The sequence below is a fragment of the Gracilinanus agilis genome, chromosome 1 (genome assembly GCF_016433145.1).
Source record: "Gracilinanus agilis isolate LMUSP501 chromosome 1, AgileGrace, whole genome shotgun sequence".
NCBI classification, from domain to species: domain Eukaryota; kingdom Metazoa; phylum Chordata; class Mammalia; order Didelphimorphia; family Didelphidae; genus Gracilinanus; species Gracilinanus agilis.
In genome coordinates, this window is record NC_058130.1 from 125,361,026 (window position 1) to 125,369,729 (window position 8,704).

The window sequence follows — 8,704 nt, forward strand, 5'->3', positions numbered from 1 at the left end:
CATGATCATGGCAACCAATCAATCAATAAACATTTATTAAAAAAAATTTTTTTTAAACCCTCATCTTCTTAGAATTATTACTTTGGTTCTAAGACTGAAGTGTGATAAGGACTAAGCAATGAGAGTTAAGTGACTTGCCCAGGGTCACACAATTAGGAAGCATCTGAGGTCAGATTTGAACCCAGGACCTCCCATCTCTGGGCCTGACTCTCAATCCACTGAGCCACCCAGCTGCCCCCTCAATAAACATTTATTAAGCACTACTATGTGCCAGGCACTGTGCTGAGCTGAGCACAGGGGGTACAAAAAGAAGCAAGAGACAGTCCCCCACCTCAAGGAGTTCATATTGTAATGAGGGAGACATGTAAATAATTATAAACAAATAAATAAATACATTTTTATTTTTTTATATAACTGGAATTTTCTTTGTAATCATATATTTTATGCATTTAAAAACACTATTTTGAGAAGAGGTCCACAGCACCATTGGACTGCCAAAAAAAGATTAAGAAACTCTGCCATAATGAGACATCAGAGAACGACTTTAGTAGAAGAATTTATCCATATTTGCACATCCTAAAATCTACGTATTCAGCAATTCTCTTCCCCAAATATGTGAATAACTTGGAAATCTGGAGAAGTTTTATTAATGTACTTGGATTACATTTAACCCAATGATGTTGTAATTTGCTAAATGACCACCCTTATACCTTGAGAGGATTTATTAGGATTCTAATATATCTGATTTTATTTAACATGTTAATTGGTCAATGGGATAACATTACATTGTTATTTAATGTAGAGTCTATATAGAAATAATATATGCAATGGACATGAAGCAACGTGGTATATTTGAAAGAATGCTGGACTTGCAGCCAAGGAGACTGGTTTTAATTCTGTTGCTGATACTTAACAGCCATGCTATCCTGGGCAAATTAGGGAACCTCTTGTAGCCTCTATTTCTTTTTCTGTAAAATGGGGATGATAATAAACATGATTCACATGATTCATGTGTACAGAAGCAAATAAAAACCATGTTCTCTTTCTTCATGTACTACAATTTTTTTTAATGATAAAGAAGCAAATTAATTGAAGAGAATAAAATCAGGATTTTTATTCATTCTCTGCTGTTTACCTTCAACCTTAACTGGTCTTTCTGGTCCCTAAAGGAAGTAGACTTGCCTCTCTCTCTGCAAGAAGATGCTAAGAACTAGAGCTACTTTGAGATTAATAAATATTTTTGGAATTCCTTAATCTAGTAAAATTATAGGGTTCCTATGCTCCTAAGCATGTTTTCTTGTTTTCCAACTTGTCTCTCAGAATTATCCAAAGGAAACTGTTGATAAGGATTAGACTTTTAGAAAATCTCAAAGGGTTATTTAAAACCCACCCATATACCTGTCTGGGAATAAAGGCACACTTTTATTCAGGTCACATATAAGATGTTGATTTATACACCATGGTTCTTTATTGCAGGAAACCTACTTAAACAGTGAAGCAATTTTCCCAAGTTTTTTCCATAACTGCTTTATAATCACTGTGATTATAAAGGGGGGAAAAAAATCAGAAAATCTTAGAAAAAGAGGGAACTGTTTTGCTTATTTCCAAGTCTCTATTCATTGTCTTATCAAAATGAATTCCTAATCTTTATATAGACATGTATACCAAAAGGTGAGATAGAGGGTTACTAAAAACTGCAAATTTCTTTCTCCTCTGCTTTAAACCTTCTGAAGCCAACTTATTTGTAGTCTGGAAGGCTTAGATAGAAGATGGAATAAAATAATGTAGAAAATCGGGAAGTATATACAGGAAGTTAAGACCCAAAGAAGGGAGATTTTTTGACTTAGTCAAAATTACCAAGGTTGAGATTTGAACCCAGCCCCACCAACTCCAGATCCTTTCTGTTCTAGCTTTCTGCTCTAGCAGTTTGATAAAAGGTAGAAGGAAAGAACTTTATGCATACATGTATAATTTCCTAATCTCCCTATACAACAATCCATTTTATCGTGGGTTTAAAGAAGTAGTTGGTGAAGGAATCTTGCAGGTCTTCATAAGAAAATGCTAAAACTAAAACTTATTGAAATCAATAAGTATTTTTGGAATTTCTAAATCTAGAGAAATTATAGGGTTTATATGTTTCCAAGGCATATTTCCTTATTTTCTAACTTTTCTCTCTTTTTCAGAATTATCCAAAGGAGACTTGGTAAGCCTAAGATTTTTGGAAAATCTCAAGGGATCATTAAAATTCAGCCATCTGGGCGTATCCTGCTCAGTTTTTTTATGTGTCACTAAAAAATCTCTGTATCCACTGGGATGATGCCATAAAGTAATAACTGACCTTCACCAAAACAAAAAAAACACATTTTTCAATGCAAAATAGCATTTGAAATCTTGTGTGCCTTACATCTCACCCAAAATAAATAATGATATTTAGGGAGTATTTATACTAGGTTCCAAGTCATGATTATGACCTTATAGCAGATCAAGGAGCAGGTATGGCTAGCATTCCAATGCCATTTAAAAACAATAGAGAAGTTCTTGAGACAAATAAGCATGTTACTGACATTTGCCACTTCCCTTTTTAAAGTGTTCTTCCTGGCTACATGCAGACTTGTCCTCTCTGGGCCAAGGCAACAAACTTCATTTCCTGTCTAATTCCTAAACCTTAGATTTGTTTACTTTTTGAGCTTTGGCTTGACTCCACAGGGCATCCTGTTTATTTTCTTTAACCATGACTTAGAACATGACCCATTTCTTTAAGGGAATTTCTTTCCTCTGGACTAGCTATTTGTCATCTGTTTGCCATATGGAGCTTGGGTGGTGGGTAATTAGACCTTGATATATTGTGTTTTTTTCTCCCAAATTTATCAGTATTCAAGAAGACTTTAGTTATAAGAGCCACATGGGGAAGTTAGATAGGTCTTTGGAGATTATCTACACTGTACCCTTCATTTTACATATGAAGTAGTTGAAACAAACTCCAAAATACACATCTCTTTTAGCTGAGAATTTACCAAGATTTGTCATAGAAAAAGAGAACAGAATAGCTTACAATAAAACAAAACAAAACAAAACCAAGTTGGGAGTTTGCTTTGATAACCTTAAGTAAAAACTAAGTATAAGTGATGATCTCTTTTAGCAGTAGCTCACAACTCAGCAAGACTCTGGCACTAGAGGAGACCTTAAAGTAATCAAATCTATTTTTGGTAAATGAAGAAACAGGTTTAGAGAAGCAAAATGACTCATACAAGGTAATGTAACTAGTTGATAGCCTTCATTCAGATCTAGCTACCAATCCAGCACTTTCCTTCTTAGTAGTTGTGCTTTACCCTGAAACAATTTGTGTTCATGAAATTTTGAAATCTGAATCATGATTTATAACAACTTATGTTATAAATGCACAAGAAAGATTTTTTTTTGAGATTATGTCTGTCTCACCATGTATAGAAATTCAGTGGCAATCCATAAGCCAATCTCACTAGTGATTTGTACAGAAATTTTACTGTGTTATACTTCTAACATAAACTAGTTTGTCCTTCTTTTGACAGTCTAGAAGTCCCTGCTCCTGGAGCTTACCAGCTTGGAGCTAGATTTAGTGAGGAACCTGAATGACTTTATCCCTATTTCAGCTCAGAACTCTTGAACTCAAGTGATTCACTAGCCTTAGCCTTCCCAAGAACAGTGATTATAGGCATGTGCCATCATGCCTGATGGAACTCACTATTCAAATGAATCCTGAAAATTCTTCAGCATAAAAAGTTAACCTTTTGGTAGGTGAATAATCATTCCCAGTTTATCTTTTCTATTAATGGATTCTCATATATTAGTGTTGGTTAAAGTAAGATACTTTTGTGAGGATACCTAAGGCTATGTTTAAAGCCAGCATTAAATTAACTATTGTAGTAGTCTTTTTTATTCTACGGTAGGAAAGAAATTAGTGGTCTTGACCCAGTTCTGGATGAATAGTGCTCATCAGGAAAAAAATCTACTCCAGATTCAATTCTGATATAATGAACCCTACTATAAGGTAATGCCTAGTTTCTTTAACTACACAGGAATTTTATTGCATTTCCTTGCCTTTGGTTTCTATGCCCTCTAGTTCAGAACTATACTTTGCTGCCAGATTGATACTCCAGATACACAGATCTTTTCTACAAACGTCTTCCTTTAAAGTTCTATCATAGAACAAAAATTATCTTGAACTATTGTAAGGCTGTGCCAGTGGAATGTGTACATCAGCAGTTCCCATTAAGCTTTGAGTATGACTTCAATGCTGAGCTTTCATCCAAGGACTAGCCTAGCTAAATTTGGAGAGATTCATGAACCAATCACTGGCCATCAGGTAATGAAATTCTCAAATTATAGAAACTTGTGAAACCATCTGTTAATACACAAAGGAATGGTGAGTGAATGTACTGACAAAATCATAAAAATTTTTTTTTTATTTTGAATGAACATTTTCTTAGAAAACACTAGAAACAAAAATAAAATTCTACTTTTAATAATTGTAGTACATTAATATGAAATTATTGCATACAAATTTGAATATAAAAGTTCATTTTTCATTTCTTTTTTCAGTTTTTAAAAATTCAGTTTAATTAATTAATTAATTAAGGATATGTTTCCAAGGTTACATGATTCATGTTCTTTCCCTCCCCTTCTCCCACCCCACCCCCATAGTCAACAAGTTATTCCACTGGGTTTTCCATGCATCATTGATCAATACTTATTTCCATATTATTAATATTTGCAATAGAGTGATCATTTAGAGTCTACATTCCCAATCCTATCCCCATCTAACCATGTGATCAAGCAATTGCTTTTCTTCTGTGTTTCTACTCCCACAGTTCTTTCTCTGGATGTGAATGGCATCTTTCTCATAATTCCCTCAGAATTGTCCTAGATCATTACATTGTTACTAGTAGAAAAGTCCATTACATTTGAAAATCTTAAATCTTTTGAAGCATACATAGATCTCATCATCCTACTCCTCTGCTCAAATCTCTTTTTGTCCAGACTCCTAAGCATTCAAGATCTCTCACAAACTTGACACCTGCTTATCTATATTAAGCCTTAACTCTGTAAGGGGAAATAAGGGTTTTTTGGGTTCCGTATATTAAAAGGTGGTCGCCAGGGGAAATCTCCCCAATTTAGGAATAACCTGAAGTCAAAATTGACTTTTATGGAAGTTTATTTACAATAAACAAGAGAGAGAGGAAATAAGAATCTAACACAGTAGGTAAATTGCTATGATCCTCTAATTAATCCAGGTAGATCTAATTAACCCTCAGCCAAGAGTCAGAGGGCCAAAGGCCTGGAGTAAATGAAGCTTTGCTTCATTTACAGAGTCTATTAAGGAAGTTCCTTAAGAGAAGTTCAGGAAGATTCAGTCAGTCTTTAAACTCACTACCTCCATGGACCAGAAGAGCTAGAAAACCTCCTTCACCATCTGCCCTCTTCATCAGAAGCCCTATCATTCACGCAACTCCCTCTTTTTAAAGGGGTTACTTATGTGTCACTTCCTGTGCCTTCCCCTAGCTTGCGTGTCCAATCATGCTTTCTCATAGAACGCCTAGGGGCAGTCAGTCTATTCTGATTCAAAACTCACTCTAGCACATGTGGGTTAGGACCTCCAAAAATTTGGAGGTGCTTTCACCTTTGGTGATTAAATCTAAAGATGGGCAGTGTAGACTTAATCTAATTATCACAACTCCTAACATTTAGCAGATAAGTGGTCTTGATTAACAGTGAACCTAAGAATGTCTTGCTGTTTCAGCATTGAGGTGGCAAATAACAGCAGTTGTAGCTGGGCTTCATTGTGATACAACTGCTCTGGTATGTAAAAACCTGTTTTAATGATGATTTCTAAGGAGAAGTAAAAGCTCTTATTGGTATGTTTAGTTAAACAGACTAATGTTTGGGACTCTGAGTAGACTGGATTATTAAGGGAGAGTGCCAAGGTAGACCAAAGTATATAAAAAGAGCACTGCTGTGTTATCTTGACTAATTGAGGAAAAACTTCCCTAACAAAGATTATTCTATTCCCCAGTGATGAAACCAACAAGTAAGTGCTTAGGGGAGAATGTATACATTTTTATATTCTTTCTTGTTTATCTGGTATCTTGTGGCAGCTTTTAATTCCTTCCCTGTACAGTAAGAGATCAGTATTCCAGTAAGCACTGAGTATAATGAGAAAACCTTTTAGAGATCCTTCAGCTACATTTCTGATCCATAGAACTTGTTCTAAGGCTCCCCTATTCCTATTATCCTAAGAAAAGATTTTGAGAAAATAGTTATGAAACACATTATTCTCCATTGCAAGTGTTCTATATATACCAGTCAGGCTGAGGCTACTTACATAGATACACTTCAAATACTTTTTTGCTACCATGCTTTTGCTTACACCATGCCATGCACCATGCCCTCCCTAACTACCTCTGCCTTTTGAAGTTCTATTCATGCTTTCGAGCCCACCTCAAAGGCCAATTCCTACATGAAGCCTTTATTTATTCCTTCAATAGGTTATAATATTTTCTTCTTCGAGCCTTGTCCAGTGCTCTGTACCTCTTTTATAGTCTATTCTTCAGGGTAGCTATGGTATAGTATATTTGTCCATATGTCTTATTCCTTCCTTCTTCTCCAGGCTTAGTGTAGTAGAATCTATATCTTAATTACCCCCAAGTCTCCCTAAAACCTATAAGCAGGCACTTACTACATGGTTATTGAATTTTTTTTTTTTTAGGGAACTCCTGGTGAGGAATTTTTGTCAATGTAGATCAGCATCTACTCTGCAAGTTATAGTGTTAAAAAGGTACCTAAAGAACTTAGATGTCAAATGACTTCCTCAAGGTCACCTACTAATATGTGTCAGAGGCATGGCCTAAACCAAGGTTAGTTTTTTATCTGCTATGCTAAACATGCTGCCTCTCAAATGGTTGCATCTTTCACATTTATACAATACTAAAAAGTTTACTAAGTGCTTTCCCCATATAAAACATGTGCAATGGTATATATGTTATCCCAATTTTAAAGACCAGAAAACCTAGGAAATATGGTCACATAAATAGAAATATTAGAGTAAGGACCTGAACTCAGATCTCCTGGCACCAAGTCCAATGTTCTATTTTTTATGCCAAGCTGCCATTCAGTGAATCATCAAAGTAACTGGCTCTTGGTTGGGATTTAGGCTACTTTTCATCCCAAAGAAGTTTGACTTATAATGTTTTCCTTTCTCCAACCTCTTTACCCTTCCATTGTATTGGTCTTCTCCCCTGTTTGCCTCACACGCTTCTTTATGAAATATAAATTTACTCCATTTTGTCTGTTTTCCCATTTCTCTTAATATTATCTCCTTTTTTTACCTCTAGTTTTATATGTATTTATACATGTATATCTGTACATATCTTGACACTTCATCCTATACAGTTTGTCCCTGTTCCCTTTAAGTATACTTCTTCTAGCTATCTTGTTGATAATAACAATTTTTAAGAGTTACCAATATCTTCTTTTCTTATAAGGATATAAGTCAATTGAACTTATTGGGCCCCTTAAAGAAAAGGTTTTTTGTTTTGTTTTTTTCCTGCTCTCTTAATTACCTTATGGTGATTCTCTTGAGTTCTGTGTTTGGGCAGCAAACTCTCTGTTTAAGTCCAATTTTTCTTTATGAATGCTTGGAAGTCTTCAATTTTGTTGAATAACCATACTTTCCCCTGCAAGAATATAGTCAGTTTTGCAGGATAGTTAATTCTTGGTTGTAGACCCAGCTCTCTTGCTTTCCAGAATATTATATTCCATGCCTTCCAGTCCTTCAATGCAGATGCAGTCAGATCCTGTGTTATCCTAACTGTGGTTCCTTGGTATCTGAATGACTTCTTTTTGGCAGCTTGTAATATTTTTTCCTTGGTCTGGTAGTTTTTGAATTTGGCTACAGTATTCCTGGAAGTTGTCAGTTGTGGATTAAATGTAGAAGGTGATATGTGGATTCTTTCAATTTCTACTTTTCCCCCTTGTTTGAGAATGTCAGGACAGTTTTCTTGTATAATTTCCTGTAAGATGATGTCTAAGCGTTTCCTTTGTCATGGTCTTCCGGTAGACCAATAATTCTTAAATTGTCTCTTCGAGATCTGTTTTCCAGATCTGTGGTTGTGTCAATGAGGTGTTTCATATTTTCCTCAAATTTTTCATTTACTTTACTTATTTATTTTTATTTATTTTTTATTTTCATTATTTTTATTTTATATTTATTTATTTATGTTTATTTTATATATTCTTGCTGCCTTGTGAAGTCATTTGCTTCTAGTTGTTGAATTCTAATTTTTAAAGACTGACTTTCATCCCTGGCTTTTTGGTCATCCTTCTCCTGGTCTGATTTTCTTTGTAGATCATCTTTCACCTTCTTTGCTTCATTTTTCAGCTGGTCAATTTGGGCTTTTAAGACATTATTTTCTTCTTTTAGATCATGTATTTCCTTTTCCCAATCGCCTTCAGCCTCTATTGATTGTTTTCTGAGTTCTTGAGTTAGTTGAATTTTGAGTTCTTGAGTTAATTGAATTTTAAGTTCTTCCAAAGCCTGTGTCCATTTCACTGAAGTTTCTATGTTTTTTGTTGGTGTTCCTTTATCTTCTTCTGATCCATTTGCTTTTTGTTCAATTTCTGGATAGAAGCTGTCTATTGTGGTTTCTTTCTTCTTTTTCTGTTGTTTACT